Here is a 23580-nt window from a genome sequence, read left to right as displayed (position 1 = left end):
CCGATTAATATGGAGCCGCAACCATCAACATCGATATACCATGAGGTTTCTGCTGGCGACGTTGCGGCGTTACTCAGTTCCAAATAAAGATTACCAACGCCAAATTAGCAAAATTTAACCGGTAACCAAGACTCAGTCTATCCACGACAAGCAAGCAACATCACAAACGAGGTTGTAGTGTGCAGCTCACGAGTCAGCGACGACCGATTTCAACGAAAGTCATTCCGTCAGTGGAGTACCGCAGTTGCACGGCATGTTTGCCAATGCACAGATCTGTGGAGGAACTTTTAACTTCAACATCAACCGTGTATCGTAGTCGCCCAGTTTAAGTTCTGGTTCTGTCGTGGTCCCAACTAAAGGGCGACAGTCGTCGTGTCGCGTCCTGTTCGATATGGGACTCACAGCGACGTATACAACGCGTGTAAAATACATTGTTTATTTACATGAAATTCGAACACGCGCTGTGCTACGACCACCGCGCTTAAACATCCACGAGTTATTTATTCGGACAATGACTTAAATTAGACGTCTGATTATTTTATTTTCACACGTACAGCGACACGCGTTCTACACTGACAAGCGTTGCTAGGTCGCAGCACTGTCTTGGAGCATATTAATGGACAATTGGGTTTCCCGATCTAAATTTCTATCCCGGTTTGTTGCACGTTCTTTTTTTAATATGAAATAATCAAATATGGGACATGTGTATAATAACAGAACCCCACACCCTCCCCGTGGCTTCGCTCGTGAAAGTACGGCAGCAGGATACACCGCATCACTCGTGAAAATAACTTCCATACGCAATGAAAGCCACGGGGAGGGTGTCTGTCATAATACTTCATTATCACTGAAAACATTTTTCCCCTGAAATAAATTCCAGTGAATATGCCATTTCCCTCATACTATATTGAGACACAGCGCAGTGAAAATTAGATTCACATGTAATGCTTGAAAACATGTCAGCAAAAATAAATTAAGTGAAATTCTACGTGACTTCATAATAGTTGGAAATGAACACATTACACCCGACCCTACCACTCCATATACAATGTAAACTACACCCCAAAACATCCTTTCACCCACAGTTACTACCGTGTTTCACCAGTGTATTCTATTTGACGTCAGGAGAAATTGAAATAAACAAATTAATTATAATTTCAGCCTCTAGTTTACCACTGATTAAATAAACTACCTAGTCTTTATGTCAACTTGCAGTTATTCGTTGCCTACATCAGTGACTTCAAAATATATGTTTCAATCCCAGGAATTTCACTCGCTGTTAATTGCATGGGAGTGGCAGTCTTTAATGAATTTCTATTGTCATGTCAATTTCTTGCGATTACTCGAACATTAAGCTGTAACCACATACCGCCTAGGTGCTGTAATTAAATCCTGGTGTAAGCACCATATGAACTATGAACAATGCATGTGAAGCAGGCTGTGGGGTATATTCAATCCTATAGATTTCTCATTGTTTGGTAACTATTTGCTGCAAATGCAACAAAAATCAATATAAAAAATATTACCCACACAGTATTCTACAGGTTACTTGTTGAGTAAATGATTTGTTATATAAAGTTGAACGTCCGAATTGTTTGATTCATACCTCATAAAATGACCTGAAATCGGTAATGAATTCCCCACAAACACAGAATTCTTCAACTCTATGAATTGGGGACTTTGAAATCCATGAACATTACGCAATTAATCGATCGTTACGTTGTGATTATCACCACATGTTGCAATAAAGGCCGCTATGTAGAGAGAAATTGAGCATTAGATCACTGACAATCGTGAGTGTCGAAAGGATATTCATGTAAATCTTCGATAGTATAGTGGTGAGTATCTCCGCCTGTCACGCGGAAGACCGGGGTTCAATTCCCCGTCGGGGAGGTATTTTTGAGTAAATGATTTGTTATATAAAGTTGAACGTCCGAATTGTTTGATTCATACCTCATAAAATGACCTGAAATCGGTAATGAATTCCTCACAAAGACATAATTCTTCAACTCTATGAATTGGGGACTTTGAAATCCCTGAACATTACGCAATTAATCGATCGTTACGTTGTGATTATCTCCACATGTTGCAATAAAGGCCGCTATATATAGAGAAATTGAGCATCAGACCACTGAAAATCATGAGTGTTGAAAGCATATTCATGTAAATCCTCGATAGTATAGTGGTGAGTATCTCCGCCTGTCACGCGGAAGACCGGGGTTCAATTCCCCGTCGGGGAGGTATTTTTGAGTAAATGATTTGTTATATAAAGGTGAACGTCCGAATTGTTTGATTCAAACCTCATAAAATGACCTGAAATCGGTAATGAATTCCCCACAAACACAGAATTCTTCAACTCTATGAATTGGGGACTTTGAAATCCATGAACATTACGCAATTAATCGATCGTTACGTTGTGATTATCACCACATGTTGCAATAAAGGCCGCTATGTAGAGAGAAATTGAGCATTAGATCACTGACAATCGTGAGTGTCGAAAGGATATTCATGTAAATCTTCGATAGTATAGTGGTGAGTATCTCCGCCTGTCACGCGGAAGACCGGGGTTCAATTCCCCGTCGGGGAGTATTTTTGAGTAAATGATTTGTTATATACAGTTGACCGTCCGAATTGTTTGATTCATACCTCATAAAATGACCTGAAATCGGTAATGAATTCCCCACAAACACAGAATTCTTCAATTCTATGAGTTGGGGATTATGAAATCGCTGAACATTACGCAATTAACCGATCGTTACGTTTTGAATATCTTCACATGTTGCAATGTAGGCCCTTACAAACAGAGAAATTGAGCATCAGATCACTGAAAATCATTAGTGTTGAAAGCATATTCATGTAAATCCTCGATAGTATAGTGGTGAGTATCTCCGCCTGTCACGCGGAAGACCGGGTTTCAATTCACCGTCGGGAGGTATTTTTGAGTAAATGATTTGTTATATACAGTTGACCGTCCGAATTGTTTGATTCATACCTCATAAAATGACCTGAAATCGGTAATGAATTCCTCACAAACACAGAATTCTTCAACTCTATGAATTGGGGGACTATGAAATCCCTGAACATTACGCAATTAACCGATCGTTACGTTTTGAATATCTTCACATGTTGCAATGGAGGCCCTTACAGATAGAGAAATCGAGCATCAGATCACTGAAAATCATGAGTGTACCTCACCACAGAATTCTTCAACTCTATGAATTGGGGGATTGTGAAATCGCTGAACATTACGCAATTAACCGATCGTTACGTTTTGAATATCTTCACATGTTGCAATGTAGGCCCTTACAAATAGAGAAATTGAGCATCAGATCACTGAAAATCATGAGTGTTGAAAGCATATTCATGTAAATCCTCGATAGTATAGTGGTGAGTATCTCCGCCTGTCACGCGGAAGACCGGGGTTCAATTCCCCGTCGGGGAGGTATTTTTGAGTAAATGATTTGTTATATACAGTTGACCGTCCGAATTGTTTGATTCATACCTCATAAAATGACCTGAAATCGGTAATGAATTCCCCACAAACACAGAATTCTTCAACTCTATGAATTAGGGACTTTGAAATCCCTGAACATTACGCAATTAATCGATCGTTACGTTGTGATTATCTCCACATGTTGCAATAAAGGCCGCTATATATAGAGAAATTGAGCATTAGATCACTGACAATCGTGAGTGTTGAAAGCATATTCATGTAAATTCTCGATAGTATAGTGGTGAGTATCTCCGCCTGTCACGCGGAAGACCGGGGTTCAGTTCCCCGTCGGGGAGGTATTTTTGAGCAAATGATTTGTTATATACAGTTGACCGTCCGAATTGTTTGATTCATACCTCATGAAATGACCTGAAATCGGTAATGAATTCCCCACAAACACAGAATTCTTCAACTCTATGAATTAGGGACTTTGAAATCCCTGAACATTACGCAATTAATCGATCGTTACGTTGTGATTATCTCCACACGTTGCAATAAAGGCCGCTATATATAGAGAAATTGAGCATTAGATCACTGACAATCGTGAGTGTTGAAAGGATATTCATGTAAATCCTCGATAGTATAGTGGTGAGTATCTCCGCCTGTCACGCGGAAGACCGGGGTTCAATTCCCCGTCGGGGAGTATTTTTGAGTAAATGATTTGTTATATACAGTTGACCGTCCGAATTGTTTGATTCATACCTCATAAAATGACCTGAAATCGGTAATGAATTCCCCACAAACACAGAATTCTTCAATTCTATGAATTGGGGATTATGAAATCGCTGAACGTTACGCAATTAACCGATCGTTACGTTTTGAATATCTTCACATGTTGCAATGTAAACCCTTACAAACAGAGAAATTGAGCATCAGATCACTGAAAATCATTAGTGTTGAAAGCATATTCATGTAAATCCTCGATAGTATAGTGGTGAGTATCTCCGCCTGTCACGCGGAAGACCGGGTTTCAATTCACCCGCGGGGAGGTATTTTTGAATAAATGATTTGTTATATACAGTTGACCGTCCGAATTGTTTGATTCATACCTCATAAAATGACCTGAAATCGGTAATGAATTCCTCACAAACACAGAATTCTTCAACTCTATGAATTGGGGGACTATGAAATCCCTGAACATTACGCAATTAACCGATCGTTACGTTTTGAATATCTTCACATGTTGCAATGAAGGCCCTTACAGATAGAGAAATCGAGCATCAGATCACTGAAAATCATGAGTGTACCTCACCACAGAATTCTTCAACTCTATGAATTGGGGGATTGTGAAATCGCTGAACATTGCGCAATTAACCGATCGTTACGTTTTGAATATCTTCACATGTTGCAATGTAGGCCCTTACAAATAGAGAAATTGAGCATCAGATCACTGAAAATCATGAGTGTTGAAAGCATATTCATGTAAATCCTCGATAGTATAGTGGTGAGTATCTCCGCCTGTCACGCGGAAGACCGGGGTTCAATTCCCCGTCGGGGAGGTATTTTTGAGTAAATGATTTGTTATATACAGTTGACCGTCCGAATTGTTTGATTCATACCTCATAAAATGACCTGAAATCGGTAATGAATTCCCCACAAACACAGAATTCTTCAACTCTATGAATTAGGGACTTTGAAATCCCTGAACATTACGCAATTAATCGATCGTTACTTTGTGATTATCTCCACATGTTGCAATAAAGGCCGCTATATATAGAGAAATTGAGCATTAGATCACTGACAATCGTGAGTGTTGAAAGCATATTCATGTAAATCCTCGATAGTATAGTGGTGAGTATCTCCGCCTGTCACGCGGAAGACCGGGGTTCAGTTCCCCGTCGGGGAGGTATTTTTGAGCAAATGATTTGTTATATACAGTTCACCGTCCGAATTGTTTGATTCATACCTCATAAAATGACCTGAAATCGGTAATGAATTCCTCACAAACACCGAATTCTTCAACTCTATGAATTGGGGATTATGAAATCGCTGAATATTACGCAATTAACCGATCGTTACGTTTTGAATATCTTCACATATTGCAATGTAGTCCCTTACAAATAGAGAAATTGAGCATCAGACCACTGAAAATCATGAGTGTTGAAAGCATATTCATGTATATCCTCGGTAGTATAGTGGTGAGTATCTCCGCCTGTCACGCGGAAGACCTGGGTTCAATTACCCGTCGGGGAGGTATTTTTGAGTAAATGATTTGTTATATAAAGTTGAACGTCCGAATTGTTTGATTCATACCGCATAAAATGACCTGAAATCGGTAATGAATTCCCCACAAAGACAGAATTCTTCAACTCTATGAATTGGGGACTTTGAAATCCCTGAACATTACGCAATTAATCGATCGTTACGTTGTGATTATCTCCACATGTTGCAATAAAGGCCGCTATATATAGAGAAATTGAGCATTAGATCACTGACAATCGTGAGTGTTGAAAGCATGTTCATGTAAATCCTCGATAGTATACTGGTGAGTGTCTCCGCCTGTCACGCGAAAGACCGGGGTTCAGTTCCCCGTCGGGGAGGTATTTTTGAGCAAATGATTTGTTATATACAGTTGACCGTCCGAATTGTTTGATTCATACCTCATAAAATGACCTGAAATCGGTAATGAATTCCTCACAAACACAGAATTCTTCAACTCTATGAATTAGGGACTATGAAATCCCTGAACATTACGCAATTAATCGATCGTTACTTTGTGATTATCTCCACATGTTGCAATAAAGGCCGCTATATATAGAGAAATTGAGCATTAGATCACTGAAAATCATGAGTGTTGAAAGCATATTCATGTAAATCCTCGATAGTATAGTGGCGAGTATCTCCGCCTGTCACGCGGAAGACCGGGGTTCAATTCCCCGTCGGGGAGGTATTTTTGAGTAAATGATTTGTTATATAAAGGTGAACGTCCGAATTGTTTGATTCAAACCTCATAAAATGACCTGAAATCGGTAATGAATTCCCCACAAACACAGAATTCTTCAACTCTATGAATTGGGGACTTTGAAATCCATGAACATTACGCAATTAATCGATCGTTACGTTGTGATTATCACCACATGTTGCAATAAAGGCCGCTATGTAGAGAGAAATTGAGCATTAGATCACTGACAATCGTGAGTGTCGAAAGGATATTCATGTAAATCTTCGATAGTATAGTGGTGAGTATCTCCGCCTGTCACGCGGAAGACCGGGGTTCAATTCCCCGTCGGGGAGTATTTTTGAGTAAATGATTTGTTATATACAGTTGACCGTCCGAATTGTTTGATTCATACCTCATAAAATGACCTGAAATCGGTAATGAATTCCCCACAAACACAGAATTCTTCAATTCTATGAGTTGGGGATTATGAAATCGCTGAACATTACGCAATTAACCGATCGTTACGTTTTGAATATCTTCACATGTTGCAATGTAGGCCCTTACAAACAGAGAAATTGAGCATCAGATCACTGAAAATCATTAGTGTTGAAAGCATATTCATGTAAATCCTCGATAGTATAGTGGTGAGTATCTCCGCCTGTCACGCGGAAGACCGGGTTTCAATTCACCGTCGGGAGGTATTTTTGAGTAAATGATTTGTTATATACAGTTGACCGTCCGAATTGTTTGATTCATACCTCATAAAATGACCTGAAATCGGTAATGAATTCCTCACAAACACAGAATTCTTCAACTCTATGAATTGGGGGACTATGAAATCCCTGAACATTACGCAATTAACCGATCGTTACGTTTTGAATATCTTCACATGTTGCAATGGAGGCCCTTACAGATAGAGAAATCGAGCATCAGATCACTGAAAATCATGAGTGTACCTCACCACAGAATTCTTCAACTCTATGAATTGGGGGATTGTGAAATCGCTGAACATTACGCAATTAACCGATCGTTACGTTTTGAATATCTTCACATGTTGCAATGTAGGCCCTTACAAATAGAGAAATTGAGCATCAGATCACTGAAAATCATGAGTGTTGAAAGCATATTCATGTAAATCCTCGATAGTATAGTGGTGAGTATCTCCGCCTGTCACGCGGAAGACCGGGGTTCAATTCCCCGTCGGGGAGGTATTTTTGAGTAAATGATTTGTTATATACAGTTGACCGTCCGAATTGTTTGATTCATACCTCATAAAATGACCTGAAATCGGTAATGAATTCCCCACAAACACAGAATTCTTCAACTCTATGAATTAGGGACTTTGAAATCCCTGAACATTACGCAATTAATCGATCGTTACGTTGTGATTATCTCCACATGTTGCAATAAAGGCCGCTATATATAGAGAAATTGAGCATTAGATCACTGACAATCGTGAGTGTTGAAAGCATATTCATGTAAATTCTCGATAGTATAGTGGTGAGTATCTCCGCCTGTCACGCGGAAGACCGGGGTTCAGTTCCCCGTCGGGGAGGTATTTTTGAGCAAATGATTTGTTATATACAGTTGACCGTCCGAATTGTTTGATTCATACCTCATGAAATGACCTGAAATCGGTAATGAATTCCCCACAAACACAGAATTCTTCAACTCTATGAATTAGGGACTTTGAAATCCCTGAACATTACGCAATTAATCGATCGTTACGTTGTGATTATCTCCACACGTTGCAATAAAGGCCGCTATATATAGAGAAATTGAGCATTAGATCACTGACAATCGTGAGTGTTGAAAGGATATTCATGTAAATCCTCGATAGTATAGTGGTGAGTATCTCCGCCTGTCACGCGGAAGACCGGGGTTCAATTCCCCGTCGGGGAGTATTTTTGAGTAAATGATTTGTTATATACAGTTGACCGTCCGAATTGTTTGATTCATACCTCATAAAATGACCTGAAATCGGTAATGAATTCCCCACAAACACAGAATTCTTCAATTCTATGAATTGGGGATTATGAAATCGCTGAACGTTACGCAATTAACCGATCGTTACGTTTTGAATATCTTCACATGTTGCAATGTAAACCCTTACAAACAGAGAAATTGAGCATCAGATCACTGAAAATCATTAGTGTTGAAAGCATATTCATGTAAATCCTCGATAGTATAGTGGTGAGTGTCTCCGCCTGTCACGCGGAAGACCGGGTTTCAATTCACCCGCGGGGAGGTATTTTTGAATAAATGATTTGTTATATACAGTTGACCGTCCGAATTGTTTGATTCATACCTCATAAAATGACCTGAAATCGGTAATGAATTCCTCACAAACACAGAATTCTTCAACTCTATGAATTGGGGGACTATGAAATCCCTGAACATTACGCAATTAACCGATCGTTACGTTTTGAATATCTTCACATGTTGCAATGAAGGCCCTTACAGATAGAGAAATCGAGCATCAGATCACTGAAAATCATGAGTGTACCTCACCACAGAATTCTTCAACTCTATGAATTGGGGGATTGTGAAATCGCTGAACATTGCGCAATTAACCGATCGTTACGTTTTGAATATCTTCACATGTTGCAATGTAGGCCCTTACAAATAGAGAAATTGAGCATCAGATCACTGAAAATCATGAGTGTTGAAAGCATATTCATGTAAATCCTCGATAGTATAGTGGTGAGTATCTCCGCCTGTCACGCGGAAGACCGGGGTTCAATTCCCCGTCGGGGAGGTATTTTTGAGTAAATGATTTGTTATATACAGTTGACCGTCCGAATTGTTTGATTCATACCTCATAAAATGACCTGAAATCGGTAATGAATTCCCCACAAACACAGAATTCTTCAACTCTATGAATTAGGGACTTTGAAATCCCTGAACATTACGCAATTAATCGATCGTTACTTTGTGATTATCTCCACATGTTGCAATAAAGGCCGCTATATATAGAGAAATTGAGCATTAGATCACTGACAATCGTGAGTGTTGAAAGCATATTCATGTAAATCCTCGATAGTATAGTGGTGAGTATCTCCGCCTGTCACGCGGAAGACCGGGGTTCAGTTCCCCGTCGGGGAGGTATTTTTGAGCAAATGATTTGTTATATACAGTTCACCGTCCGAATTGTTTGATTCATACCTCATAAAATGACCTGAAATCGGTAATGAATTCCTCACAAACACCGAATTCTTCAACTCTATGAATTGGGGATTATGAAATCGCTGAATATTACGCAATTAACCGATCGTTACGTTTTGAATATCTTCACATATTGCAATGTAGTCCCTTACAAATAGAGAAATTGAGCATCAGACCACTGAAAATCATGAGTGTTGAAAGCATATTCATGTATATCCTCGGTAGTATAGTGGTGAGTATCTCCGCCTGTCACGCGGAAGACCGGGGTTCAATTACCCGTCGGGGAGGTATTTTTGAGTAAATGATTTGTTATATAAAGTTGAACGTCCGAATTGTTTGATTCATACCGCATAAAATGACCTGAAATCGGTAATGAATTCCCCACAAAGACAGAATTCTTCAACTCTATGAATTGGGGACTTTGAAATCCCTGAACATTACGCAATTAATCGATCGTTACGTTGTGATTATCTCCACATGTTGCAATAAAGGCCGCTATATATAGAGAAATTGAGCATTAGATCACTGAAAATCATGAGTGTTGAAAGCATATTCATGTAAATCCTCGATAGTATAGTGGTGAGTATCTCCGCCTGTCACGCGGAAGACCGGGGTTCAATTCCCCGTCGGGGAGGTATTTTTGAGTAAATGATTTGTTATATACAGTTGACCGTCCGAATTGTTTGATTCATACCTCATAAAATGACCTGAAATCGGTAATGAATTCCCCACAAACACAGAATTCTTCAACTCTATGAATTAGGGACTTTGAAATCCCTGAACATTACGCAATTAATCGATCGTTACGTTGTGATTATCTCCACATGTTGCAATAAAGGCCGCTATATATAGAGAAATTGAGCATTAGATCACTGACAATCGTGAGTGTTGAAAGCATATTCATGTAAATTCTCGATAGTATAGTGGTGAGTATCTCCGCCTGTCACGCGGAAGACCGGGGTTCAATTCCCCGTCGGGGAGGTATTTTTGAGTAAATGATTTGTTATATAAAGGTGAACGTCCGAATTGTTTGATTCAAACCTCATAAAATGACCTGAAATCGGTAATGAATTCCCCACAAACACAGAATTCTTCAACTCTATGAATTGGGGACTTTGAAATCCATGAACATTACGCAATTAATCGATCGTTACGTTGTGATTATCACCACATGTTGCAATAAAGGCCGCTATGTAGAGAGAAATTGAGCATTAGATCACTGACAATCGTGAGTGTCGAAAGGATATTCATGTAAATCTTCGATAGTATAGTGGTGAGTATCTCCGCCTGTCACGCGGAAGACCGGGGTTCAATTCCCCGTCGGGGAGTATTTTTGAGTAAATGATTTGTTATATACAGTTGACCGTCCGAATTGTTTGATTCATACCTCATAAAATGACCTGAAATCGGTAATGAATTCCCCACAAACACAGAATTCTTCAATTCTATGAGTTGGGGATTATGAAATCGCTGAACATTACGCAATTAACCGATCGTTACGTTTTGAATATCTTCACATGTTGCAATGTAGGCCCTTACAAACAGAGAAATTGAGCATCAGATCACTGAAAATCATTAGTGTTGAAAGCATATTCATGTAAATCCTCGATAGTATAGTGGTGAGTATCTCCGCCTGTCACGCGGAAGACCGGGTTTCAATTCACCGTCGGGAGGTATTTTTGAGTAAATGATTTGTTATATACAGTTGACCGTCCGAATTGTTTGATTCATACCTCATAAAATGACCTGAAATCGGTAATGAATTCCTCACAAACACAGAATTCTTCAACTCTATGAATTGGGGGACTATGAAATCCCTGAACATTACGCAATTAACCGATCGTTACGTTTTGAATATCTTCACATGTTGCAATGGAGGCCCTTACAGATAGAGAAATCGAGCATCAGATCACTGAAAATCATGAGTGTACCTCACCACAGAATTCTTCAACTCTATGAATTGGGGGATTGTGAAATCGCTGAACATTACGCAATTAACCGATCGTTACGTTTTGAATATCTTCACATGTTGCAATGTAGGCCCTTACAAATAGAGAAATTGAGCATCAGATCACTGAAAATCATGAGTGTTGAAAGCATATTCATGTAAATCCTCGATAGTATAGTGGTGAGTATCTCCGCCTGTCACGCGGAAGACCGGGGTTCAATTCCCCGTCGGGGAGGTATTTTTGAGTAAATGATTTGTTATATACAGTTGACCGTCCGAATTGTTTGATTCATACCTCATAAAATGACCTGAAATCGGTAATGAATTCCCCACAAACACAGAATTCTTCAACTCTATGAATTAGGGACTTTGAAATCCCTGAACATTACGCAATTAATCGATCGTTACGTTGTGATTATCTCCACATGTTGCAATAAAGGCCGCTATATATAGAGAAATTGAGCATTAGATCACTGACAATCGTGAGTGTTGAAAGCATATTCATGTAAATTCTCGATAGTATAGTGGTGAGTATCTCCGCCTGTCACGCGGAAGACCGGGGTTCAGTTCCCCGTCGGGGAGGTATTTTTGAGCAAATGATTTGTTATATACAGTTGACCGTCCGAATTGTTTGATTCATACCTCATGAAATGACCTGAAATCGGTAATGAATTCCCCACAAACACAGAATTCTTCAACTCTATGAATTAGGGACTTTGAAATCCCTGAACATTACGCAATTAATCGATCGTTACGTTGTGATTATCTCCACACGTTGCAATAAAGGCCGCTATATATAGAGAAATTGAGCATTAGATCACTGACAATCGTGAGTGTTGAAAGGATATTCATGTAAATCCTCGATAGTATAGTGGTGAGTATCTCCGCCTGTCACGCGGAAGACCGGGGTTCAGTTCCCCGTCGGGGAGTATTTTTGAGTAAATGATTTGTTATATACAGTTGACCGTCCGAATTGTTTGATTCATACCTCATAAAATGACCTGAAATCGGTAATGAATTCCCCACAAACACAGAATTCTTCAATTCTATGAATTGGGGATTATGAAATCGCTGAACGTTACGCAATTAACCGATCGTTACGTTTTGAATATCTTCACATGTTGCAATGTAAACCCTTACAAACAGAGAAATTGAGCATCAGATCACTGAAAATCATTAGTGTTGAAAGCATATTCATGTAAATCCTCGATAGTATAGTGGTGAGTGTCTCCGCCTGTCACGCGGAAGACCGGGTTTCAATTCACCCGCGGGGAGGTATTTTTGAATAAATGATTTGTTATATACAGTTGACCGTCCGAATTGTTTGATTCATACCTCATAAAATGACCTGAAATCGGTAATGAATTCCTCACAAACACAGAATTCTTCAACTCTATGAATTGGGGGACTATGAAATCCCTGAACATTACGCAATTAACCGATCGTTACGTTTTGAATATCTTCACATGTTGCAATGAAGGCCCTTACAGATAGAGAAATCGAGCATCAGATCACTGAAAATCATGAGTGTACCTCACCACAGAATTCTTCAACTCTATGAATTGGGGGATTGTGAAATCGCTGAACATTGCGCAATTAACCGATCGTTACGTTTTGAATATCTTCACATGTTGCAATGTAGGCCCTTACAAATAGAGAAATTGAGCATCAGATCACTGAAAATCATGAGTGTTGAAAGCATATTCATGTAAATCCTCGATAGTATAGTGGTGAGTATCTCCGCCTGTCACGCGGAAGACCGGGGTTCAATTCCCCGTCGGGGAGGTATTTTTGAGTAAATGATTTGTTATATACAGTTGACCGTCCGAATTGTTTGATTCATACCTCATAAAATGACCTGAAATCGGTAATGAATTCCCCACAAACACAGAATTCTTCAACTCTATGAATTAGGGACTTTGAAATCCCTGAACATTACGCAATTAATCGATCGTTACTTTGTGATTATCTCCACATGTTGCAATAAAGGCCGCTATATATAGAGAAATTGAGCATTAGATCACTGACAATCGTGAGTGTTGAAAGCATATTCATGTAAATCCTCGATAGTATAGTGGTGAGTATCTCCGCCTGTCACGCGGAAGACCGGGGTTCAGTTCCCCGTCGGGGAGGTATTTTTGAGCAAATGATTTGTTATATACAGTTCACCGTCCGAATTGTTTGATTCATACCTCATAAAATGACCTGAAATCGGTAATGAATTCCTCACAAACACCGAATTCTTCAACTCTATGAATTGGGGATTATGAAATCGCTGAATATTACGCAATTAACCGATCGTTACGTTTTGAATATCTTCACATATTGCAATGTAGTCCCTTACAAATAGAGAAATTGAGCATCAGACCACTGAAAATCATGAGTGTTGAAAGCATATTCATGTATATCCTCGGTAGTATAGTGGTGAGTATCTCCGCCTGTCACGCGGAAGACCGGGGTTCAATTACCCGTCGGGGAGGTATTTTTGAGTAAATGATTTGTTATATAAAGTTGAACGTCCGAATTGTTTGATTCATACCGCATAAAATGACCTGAAATCGGTAATGAATTCCCCACAAAGACAGAATTCTTCAACTCTATGAATTGGGGACTTTGAAATCCCTGAACATTACGCAATTAATCGATCGTTACGTTGTGATTATCTCCACATGTTGCAATAAAGGCCGCTATATATAGAGAAATTGAGCATTAGATCACTGACAATCGTGAGTGTTGAAAGCATGTTCATGTAAATCCTCGATAGTATACTGGTGAGTGTCTCCGCCTGTCACGCGAAAGACCGGGGTTCAGTTCCCCGTCGGGGAGGTATTTTTGAGCAAATGATTTGTTATATACAGTTGACCGTCCGAATTGTTTGATTCATACCTCATAAAATGACCTGAAATCGGTAATGAATTCCTCACAAACACAGAATTCTTCAACTCTATGAATTAGGGACTATGAAATCCCTGAACATTACGCAATTAATCGATCGTTACTTTGTGATTATCTCCACATGTTGCAATAAAGGCCGCTATATATAGAGAAATTGAGCATTAGATCACTGACAATCGTGAGTGTTGAAAGCATATTCATGTAAATCCTCGATAGTATAGTGGATATCTCCGCCTGTCACGCGGAAGACCGGGGTTCAGTTCCCCGTCGGGGAGGTATTTTTGAGCAAATGATTTGTTATATACAGTTCACCGTCCGAATTGTTTGATTCATACCTCATAAAATGACCTGAAATCGGTAATGAATTCCTCACAAACACCGAATTCTTCAACTCTATGAATTGGGGATTATGAAATCGCTGAATATTACGCAATTAACCGATCGTTACGTTTTGAATATCTTCACATATTGCAATGTAGTCCCTTACAAATAGAGAAATTGAGCATCAGACCACTGAAAATCATGAGTGTTGAAAGCATATTCATGTATATCCTCGGTAGTATAGTGGTGAGTATCTCCGCCTGTCACGCGGAAGACCGGGGTTCAATTACCCGTCGGGGAGGTATTTTTGAGTAAATGATTTGTTATATACAGTTGACCGTCCGAATTGTTTGATTCATACCTCATAAAATGACCTGAAATCGGTAATGAATTCCCCACAAACACAGAATTCTTCAACTCTATGAATTAGGGACTTTGAAATCCCTGAACATTACGCAATTAATCGATCGTTACGTTGTGATTATCTCCACATGTTGCAATAAAGGCCGCTATATATAGAGAAATTGAGCATTAGATCACTGACAATCGTGAGTGTTGAAAGCATATTCATGTAAATTCTCGATAGTATAGTGGTGAGTATCTCCGCCTGTCACGCGGAAGACCGGGGTTCAGTTCCCCGTCGGGGAGGTATTTTTGAGCAAATGATTTGTTATATACAGTTGACCGTCCGAATTGTTTGATTCATACCTCATGAAATGACCTGAAATCGGTAATGAATTCCCCACAAACACAGAATTCTTCAACTCTATGAATTAGGGACTTTGAAATCCCTGAACATTACGCAATTAATCGATCGTTACGTTGTGATTATCTCCACACGTTGCAATAAAGGCCGCTATATATAGAGAAATTGAGCATTAGATCACTGACAATCGTGAGTGTTGAAAGGATATTCATGTAAATCCTCGATAGTATAGTGGTGAGTATCTCCGCCTGTCACGCGGAAGACCGGGGTTCAATTCCCCGTCGGGGAGTAATTTTGAGTAAATGATTTGTTATATACAGTTGACCGTCCGAATTGTTTGATTCATACCTCATAAAATGACCTGAAATCGGTAATGAATTCCCCACAAACACAGAATTCTTCAATTCTATGAATTGGAGATTATGAAATCGCTGAACGTTACGCAATTAACCGATCGTTACGTTTTGAATATCTTCACATGTTGCAATGTAAACCCTTACAAACAGAGAAATTGAGCATCAGATCACTGAAAATCATTAGTGTTGAAAGCATATTCATGTAAATCCTCGATAGTATAGTGGTGAGTATCTCCGCCTGTCACGCGGAAGACCGGGTTTCAATTCACCCGCGGGGAGGTATTTTTGAATAAATGATTTGTTATATACAGTTGACCGTCCGAATTGTTTGATTCATACCTCATAAAATGACCTGAAATCGGTAATGAATTCCTCACAAACACAGAATTCTTCAACTCTATGAATTGGGGGACTATGAAATCCCTGAACATTACGCAATTAACCGATCGTTACGTTTTGAATATCTTCACATGTTGCAATGAAGGCCCTTACAGATAGAGAAATCGAGCATCAGATCACTGAAAATCATGAGTGTACCTCACCACAGAATTCTTCAACTCTATGAATTGGGGGATTGTGAAATCGCTGAACATTGCGCAATTAACCGATCGTTACGTTTTGAATATCTTCACATGTTGCAATGTAGGCCCTTACAAATAGAGAAATTGAGCATCAGATCACTGAAAATCATGAGTGTTGAAAGCATATTCATGTAAATCCTCGATAGTATAGTGGTGAGTATCTCCGCCTGTCACGCGGAAGACCGGGGTTCAATTCCCCGTCGGGGAGGTATTTTTGAGTAAATGATTTGTTATATACAGTTGACCGTCCGAATTGTTTGATTCATACCTCATAAAATGACCTGAAATCGGTAATGAATTCCCCACAAACACAGAATTCTTCAACTCTATGAATTAGGGACTTTGAAATCCCTGAACATTACGCAATTAATCGATCGTTACTTTGTGATTATCTCCACATGTTGCAATAAAGGCCGCTATATATAGAGAAATTGAGCATTAGATCACTGACAATCGTGAGTGTTGAAAGCATATTCATGTAAATCCTCGATAGTATAGTGGTGAGTATCTCCGCCTGTCACGCGGAAGACCGGGGTTCAGTTCCCCGTCGGGGAGGTGTTTTTGAGCAAATGATTTGTTATATACAGTTCACCGTCCGAATTGTTTGATTCATACCTCATAAAATGACCTGAAATCGGTAATGAATTCCTCACAAACACCGAATTCTTCAACTCTATGAATTGGGGATTATGAAATCGCTGAATATTACGCAATTAACCGATCGTTACGTTTTGAATATCTTCACATATTGCAATGTAGTCCCTTACAAATAGAGAAATTGAGCATCAGACCATTGAAAATCATGAGTGTTGAAAGCATATTCATGTATATCCTCGGTAGTATAGTGGTGAGTATCTCCGCCTGTCACGCGGAAGACCGGGGTTCAATTACGCGTCGGGGAGGTATTTTTGAGTAAATGATTTGTTATATAAAGTTGAACGTCCGAATTGTTTGATTCATACCGCATAAAATGACCTGAAATCGGTAATGAATTCCCCACAAAGACAGAATTCTTCAACTCTATGAATTGGGGACTTTGAAATCCCTGAACATTACGCAATTAATCGATCGTTACGTTGTGATTATCTCCACATGTTGCAATAAAGGCCGCTATATATAGAGAAATTGAGCATTAGATCACTGACAATCGTGAGTGTTGAAAGCATGTTCATGTAAATCCTGAATAGTATAGTGGTGAGTGTCTCCGCCTGTCACGCGAAAGACCGGGGTTCAGTTCCCCGTCGGGGAGGTATTTTTGAGCAAATGATTTGTTATATACAGTTGACCGTCCGAATTGTTTGATTCATACCTCATAAAATGACCTGAAATCGGTAATGAATTCCTCACAAACACAGAATTCTTCAACTCTATGAATTGCGGGACTATGAAATCCCTGAACATTACGCAATTAACCGATCGTTACGTTTTGAATATCTTCACATGTTGCAATGAAGGCCCTTACAGATAGAGAAATCGAGCATCAGATCACTGAAAATCATGAGTGTACCTCACCACAGAATTCTTCAACTCTATGAATTGGGGGATTGTGAAATCGCTGAACATTGCGCAATTAACCGATCGTTACGTTTTGAATATCTTCACATGTTGCAATGTAGGCCCTTACAAATAGAGAAATTGAGCATCAGATCACTGAAAATCATGAGTGTTGAAAGCATATTCATGTAAATCCTCGATAGTATAGTGGTGAGTATCTCCGCCTGTCACGCGGAAGACCGGGGTTCAATTCCCCGTCGGGGAGGTATTTTTGAGTAAATGATTTGTTATATACAGTTGACCGTCCGAATTGTTTGATTCATACCTCATAAAATGACCTGAAATCGGTAATGAATTCCCCACAAACACAGAATTCTTCAACTCTATGAATTAGGGACTTTGAAATCCCTGAACATTACGCAATTAATCGATCGTTACTTTGTGATTATCTCCACATGTTGCAATAAAGGCCGCTATATATAGAGAAATTGAGCATTAGATCACTGACAATCGTGAGTGTTGAAAGCATATTCATGTAAATCCTCGATAGTATAGTGGTGAGTATCTCCGCCTGTCACGCGGAAGACCGGGGTTCAGTTCCCCGTCGGGGAGGTATTTTTGAGCAAATGATTTGTTATATACAGTTCACCGTCCGAATTGTTTGATTCATACCTCATAAAATGACCTGAAATCGGTAATGAATTCCTCACAAACACCGAATTCTTCAACTCTATGAATTGGGGATTATGAAATCGCTGAATATTACGCAATTAACCGATCGTTACGTTTTGAATATCTTCACATATTGCAATGTAGTCCCTTACAAATAGAGAAATTGAGCATCAGACCACTGAAAATCATGAGTGTTGAAAGCATATTCATGTATATCCTCGGTAGTATAGTGGTGAGTATCTCCGCCTGTCACGCGGAAGACCGGGGTTCAATTACCCGTCGGGGAGGTATTTTTGAGTAAATGATTTGTTATATAAAGTTGAACGTCCGAATTGTTTGATTCATACCGCATAAAATGACCTGAAATCGGTAATGAATTCCCCACAAAGACAGAATTCTTCAACTCTATGAATTGGGGACTTTGAAATCCCTGAACATTACGCAATTAATCGATCGTTACGTTGTGATTATCTCCACATGTTGCAATAAAGGCCGCTATATATAGAGAAATTGAGCATTAGATCACTGACAATCGTGAGTGTTGAAAGCATGTTCATGTAAATCCTGAATAGTATAGTGGTGAGTGTCTCCGCCTGTCACGCGAAAGACCGGGGTTCAGTTCCCCGTCGGGGAGGTATTTTTGAGCAAATGATTTGTTATATACAGTTGACCGTCCGAATTGTTTGATTCATACCTCATAAAATGACCTGAAATCGGTAATGAATTCCTCACAAACACAGAATTCTTCAACTCTATGAATTGCGGGACTATGAAATCCCTGAACATTACGCAATTAACCGATCGTTACGTTTTGAATATCTTCACATGTTGCAATGAAGGCCCTTACAGATAGAGAAATCGAGCATCAGATCACTGAAAATCATGAGTGTTGAAAGCATATTCATGTAAATCCTCGATAGTATAGTGGTGAGTATCTCGCCTGTCACGCGGAAGACCGGGGTTCAATTCCCCGTCGGGGAGGTATTTTTGAGTAAATGATTTGTTATATAAAGTTTAACGTCCGAATTGTTTGATTCATACCTCAAAAAATGACCTGAAATCGGTAATGAATTCCCCACAAACACAGAATTCTTCAACTCTATGAATTGGGGACTTTGAAATCCATGAACATTACGCAATTAATCGATCGTTACGTTGTGATTATCTCCACATGTTGCAATAAAGGCCGCTATATATAGAGAAATTGAGCATTAGATCACTGACAATCGTGAGTGTTGAAAGCATATTCATGTAAATCCTCGATAGTATAGTGGTGAGTATCTCCGCCTGTCACGCGGAAGACCGGGGTTCAATTCCCCGTCGGGGAGGTTTTTTGAGTAAATGATTTGTTATATACAGTTGAACGTCCGAATTGTTTGATTCATACCTCATAAAATGACCTGAAATCGGTAATGAATTCCTCACAAAGACAGAATTCTTCAACTCTATGAATTGGGGACTTTGAAATCCCTGAACATTACGCAATTAACCGATCGTTACGTTTTGAATATCTTCACATGTTGCAATGAAGGCCCTTATAGATAGAGAAATCGAGCATCAGATCACTGAAAATCATGAGTGTACCTCACCACAGAATTCTTCAACTCTATGAATTGGGGGATTGTGAAATCGCTGAACATTACGCAATTAACCGATCGTTACGTTTTGAATATCTTCATATGTTGCAATGTAGGCCCTTACAAATAGAGAAATTGAGCATCAGATCACTGAAAATCATGAGTGTTGAAATCATATTCATGTAAATCCTCGATAGTATAGTGGTGAGTATCTCCGCCTGTCACGCGGAAGACCGGGGTTCAATTCCCCGTCGGGGAGGTATTTTTGAGTAAATGATTTGTTATATAAAGTTGAACGTCCGAATTGTTTGATTCATACCTCATAAAATGACCTGAAATCGGTAATGAATTCCCCACAAACATAGAATTCTTCAACTCTATGAATTGGGGGACTATGAAATCCCTGAACATTATGCAATTAACCGATCGTTACGTTGTGATTATCACCACATGTTGCAATAAAGGCCGCTATATATAGAGAAATTGAGCATTAGATCACTGACAATCGTGAGTGTTGAAAGCATATTCATGTAAATCCTCGATAGTATAGTGGTGAGTGTCTCCGCCTGTCACGCGGAAGACCGGGGTTCAGTTCCCCGTCGGGGAGGTATTTTTGAGCAAATGATTTGTTATATACAGTTGACCGTCCGAATTGTTTGATTCATACCTCATAAAATGACCTGAAATCGGTAATGAATTCCTCACAAACACAGAATTCTTCAACTCTATGAATTGGGGGACTATGAAATCCCTGAACATTACGCAATTAACCGATCGTTACGTTTTGAATATCTTCACATGTTGCAATGAAGGCCCTTACAGATAGAGAAATCGAGCATCAGATCACTGAAAATCATGAGTGTTGAAAGCATATTCATGTAAATCCTCGATAGTATAGTGGTGAGTATCTCCGCCTGTCACGCGGAAGTCCGGGTTTCAATTCCCCGTCGGGGAGGTATTTTTGAGTAAATGATTTGTTATATACAGTTGAACGTCCGAATTGTTTGATTTATACCTCATAAAATGACCTGAAATCGGTAATGAATTCCCCACAAACACAGAATTCTTCAACTCTATGAATTGGGGATTATGAAATCGCTGAATATTACGCAATTAACCGATCGTTACGTTTTGAATATCTTCACATGTTGCAATGTAGGCCCTTACTAATAGAGAAATTGATCATCAGATCACTGAAAATCATGAGTGTTGAAAGCATATTCATGTAAATCCTCGATAGTATAGTGGTGAGTATCTCCGCCTGTTACGCGGGAGTCCGGGTTTCAATTCCCCGTCGGGGAGGTATTTTTGAGTAAATGATTTGTTATATACAGTTGAACGTCCGAATTGTTTGATTCATACCGCATAAAATGACCTGAAATCGGTAATGAATTCCCCACAAACACAGAATTCTTAAACTCTATGAATTGGGGATTATGAAATCGCTGAATATTACGCAATTAACCGATCGTTACGTTTTGAATATCTTCACATGTTGCAATGTAGGCCCTTACTAATAGAGAAATTGATCATCAGATCACTGAAAATCATGAGTGTTGAAAGCATATTCATGTAAATCCTCGATAGTATAGTGGTGAGTATCTCCGCCTGTCACGCGGAAGTCCGGGTTTCAATTCCCCGTCGGGGAGGTATTTTTGAGTAAATGATTTGTTATATACAGTTGAACGTCCGAATTGTTTGATTCATACCTCATAAAATGACCTGAAATCGGTAATGAATTCCCCACAAACATAGAATTCTTCAACTCTATGAATTGGGGGACTATGAAATCCCTGAACATTACGCAATTAACCGATCGTTACGTTTCGAATATCTTCACATGTTGCAATGAAGGCCCTTACAGATAGAGAAATCGAGCATCAGATCACTGAAAATCATGAGTGTTGAAAGCATATTCATGTAAATCCTCGATAGTATAGTGGTGAGTATCTCCGCCTGTCACGCGGAAGACCGGGGTTCAATTCCCCGTCGGGGAGGTATTTTTGAGTAAATGATTTGTTATATACAGTTGAACGTCCGAATTGTTTGATTCATACCTCATAAAATGACCTGAAATCGGTAATGAATTCCCCACAAACACAGAATTCTTCAACTCTATGAATTGGGGACTTTGAAATCCATGAACATTACGCAATTAATCGATCGTTACGTTGTGATTATCTCCACATGTTGCAATAAAGGCCGCTATATATAGAGAAATTGAGCATTAGATCACTGACAATCGTGAGTGTTGAAAGCATATTCATGTAAATCCTCGATAGTATAGTGGTGAGTATCTCCGCCTGTTACGCGGAAGACCCGGATTCAATTCCCCGTCGGGGAGGTATTTTTGAGTAAATGATTTGTTATATACAGTTGAACGTCCGAATTGTTTGATTCATACCTCATAAAATGACCTGAAATCGGTAATGAATTCCCCACAAACACAGAATTCTTCAACTCTATGAATTGGGGACTTTGAAATCCATGAACATTACGCAATTAATCGATCGTTACGTTGTGATTATCTCCACATGTTGCAATAAAGGCCGCTATATATAGAGAAATTGAGCATTAGATCACTGACAATCGTGAGTGTTGAAAGCATATTCATGTAAATCCTCGATAGTATAGTGGTGAGTATCTCCGCCTGTCACGCGGAAGACCGGGGTTCAATTCCCCGTCGGGGAGGTATTTTTGAGCAAATGATTTGTTATATACAGTTGACCGTCCGAATTGTTTGATTCATACCTCATAAAATGACCTGAAATCGGTAATGAATTCCCCACAAACACAGAATTCTTCAACTCTATGAATTGGGGACTTTGAAATCCATGAACATTACGCAATTAATCGATCGTTACGTTGTGATTATCTCCACATGTTGCAATAAAGGCCGCTATATATAGAGAAATTGAGCATTAGATCACTGACAATCGTGAGTGTTGAAAGGATATTCATGTAAATCCTCGATAGTATAGTGGTGAGTATCTCCGCCTGTCACGCGGAAGACCGGGGTTCAGTTCCCCGTCGGGGAGGTATTTTTGAGCAAATGACTTGTTATATACAGTTGACCGTCCGAATTGTTTGATTCATACCTCATAAAATGACCTGAAATCGGTAATGAATTCCCCACAAACACAGAATTCTTCAACTCTATGAATTGGGGATTATGAAATCGCTGAATATTACGCAATTAACCGATCGTTACGTTTTGAATATCTTCACATATTGCAATGTAGGCCCTTACAAATAGAGAAATTGATCATCAGATCACTGAAAATCATGAGTGTTGAAAGCATATTCATGTAAATCCTCGATAGTATAGTGGTGAGTATCTCCGCCTGTCACGCGGAAGTCCGGGTTTCAATTCCCCGTCGGGGAGGTATTTTTGAGTAAATGATTTGTTATATACAGTTGAACGTCCGAATTGTTTGATTTATACCTCATAAAATGACCTGAAATCGGTAATGAATTCCCCACAAACACAG

General features: G+C 39.3%; 19 non-coding genes across 19 annotated transcripts; all 19 read left to right on the top strand.

The window, feature by feature from the left end:
• Positions 1–2168: 2168 nt before the first annotated feature.
• Positions 2169–2240, top strand: TRNAD-GUC (transfer RNA aspartic acid (anticodon GUC)). The gene has a single exon. It is a non-coding gene; the product is annotated as a tRNA-Asp (tRNA).
• Positions 2241–3370: 1130 nt separating this feature from the next.
• TRNAD-GUC (transfer RNA aspartic acid (anticodon GUC)) lies at positions 3371–3442 on the top strand. The gene has a single exon. It is a non-coding gene; the product is annotated as a tRNA-Asp (tRNA).
• A 622-nt stretch (positions 3443–4064) lies between these two features.
• TRNAD-GUC (transfer RNA aspartic acid (anticodon GUC)) lies at positions 4065–4136 on the top strand. Its single transcript has one exon. It is a non-coding gene; the product is annotated as a tRNA-Asp (tRNA).
• Positions 4137–4920: 784 nt separating this feature from the next.
• Positions 4921–4992, top strand: TRNAD-GUC (transfer RNA aspartic acid (anticodon GUC)). Its single transcript has one exon. It is a non-coding gene; the product is annotated as a tRNA-Asp (tRNA).
• A 1316-nt stretch (positions 4993–6308) lies between these two features.
• TRNAD-GUC (transfer RNA aspartic acid (anticodon GUC)) lies at positions 6309–6380 on the top strand. The gene has a single exon. It is a non-coding gene; the product is annotated as a tRNA-Asp (tRNA).
• Positions 6381–7510: 1130 nt separating this feature from the next.
• On the top strand, positions 7511–7582 carry TRNAD-GUC (transfer RNA aspartic acid (anticodon GUC)). Its single transcript has one exon. It is a non-coding gene; the product is annotated as a tRNA-Asp (tRNA).
• Positions 7583–8204: 622 nt separating this feature from the next.
• On the top strand, positions 8205–8276 carry TRNAD-GUC (transfer RNA aspartic acid (anticodon GUC)). The gene has a single exon. It is a non-coding gene; the product is annotated as a tRNA-Asp (tRNA).
• A 784-nt stretch (positions 8277–9060) lies between these two features.
• TRNAD-GUC (transfer RNA aspartic acid (anticodon GUC)) lies at positions 9061–9132 on the top strand. The gene has a single exon. It is a non-coding gene; the product is annotated as a tRNA-Asp (tRNA).
• Positions 9133–10101: 969 nt separating this feature from the next.
• Positions 10102–10173, top strand: TRNAD-GUC (transfer RNA aspartic acid (anticodon GUC)). The gene has a single exon. It is a non-coding gene; the product is annotated as a tRNA-Asp (tRNA).
• Positions 10174–10795: 622 nt separating this feature from the next.
• TRNAD-GUC (transfer RNA aspartic acid (anticodon GUC)) lies at positions 10796–10867 on the top strand. Its single transcript has one exon. It is a non-coding gene; the product is annotated as a tRNA-Asp (tRNA).
• Positions 10868–11650: 783 nt separating this feature from the next.
• On the top strand, positions 11651–11722 carry TRNAD-GUC (transfer RNA aspartic acid (anticodon GUC)). The gene has a single exon. It is a non-coding gene; the product is annotated as a tRNA-Asp (tRNA).
• A 1478-nt stretch (positions 11723–13200) lies between these two features.
• TRNAD-GUC (transfer RNA aspartic acid (anticodon GUC)) lies at positions 13201–13272 on the top strand. Its single transcript has one exon. It is a non-coding gene; the product is annotated as a tRNA-Asp (tRNA).
• Positions 13273–15626: 2354 nt separating this feature from the next.
• Positions 15627–15698, top strand: TRNAD-GUC (transfer RNA aspartic acid (anticodon GUC)). Its single transcript has one exon. It is a non-coding gene; the product is annotated as a tRNA-Asp (tRNA).
• Positions 15699–16482: 784 nt separating this feature from the next.
• Positions 16483–16554, top strand: TRNAD-GUC (transfer RNA aspartic acid (anticodon GUC)). The gene has a single exon. It is a non-coding gene; the product is annotated as a tRNA-Asp (tRNA).
• A 1479-nt stretch (positions 16555–18033) lies between these two features.
• On the top strand, positions 18034–18105 carry TRNAD-GUC (transfer RNA aspartic acid (anticodon GUC)). The gene has a single exon. It is a non-coding gene; the product is annotated as a tRNA-Asp (tRNA).
• Positions 18106–19768: 1663 nt separating this feature from the next.
• Positions 19769–19840, top strand: TRNAD-GUC (transfer RNA aspartic acid (anticodon GUC)). The gene has a single exon. It is a non-coding gene; the product is annotated as a tRNA-Asp (tRNA).
• Positions 19841–20276: 436 nt separating this feature from the next.
• Positions 20277–20348, top strand: TRNAD-GUC (transfer RNA aspartic acid (anticodon GUC)). The gene has a single exon. It is a non-coding gene; the product is annotated as a tRNA-Asp (tRNA).
• Positions 20349–22014: 1666 nt separating this feature from the next.
• Positions 22015–22086, top strand: TRNAD-GUC (transfer RNA aspartic acid (anticodon GUC)). The gene has a single exon. It is a non-coding gene; the product is annotated as a tRNA-Asp (tRNA).
• A 622-nt stretch (positions 22087–22708) lies between these two features.
• Positions 22709–22780, top strand: TRNAD-GUC (transfer RNA aspartic acid (anticodon GUC)). The gene has a single exon. It is a non-coding gene; the product is annotated as a tRNA-Asp (tRNA).
• Positions 22781–23580: the final 800 nt, after the last annotated feature.

The sequence above is a fragment of the Saccoglossus kowalevskii genome, chromosome 17, assembly GCF_978046115.1.
Source record: "Saccoglossus kowalevskii chromosome 17, keSacKowa6.1, whole genome shotgun sequence".
Classification (NCBI taxonomy): domain Eukaryota; kingdom Metazoa; phylum Hemichordata; class Enteropneusta; family Harrimaniidae; genus Saccoglossus; species Saccoglossus kowalevskii.
Note: the sequence above shows the minus strand (reverse complement) of the source record. Positions and strands in the feature narration are given on the sequence as shown.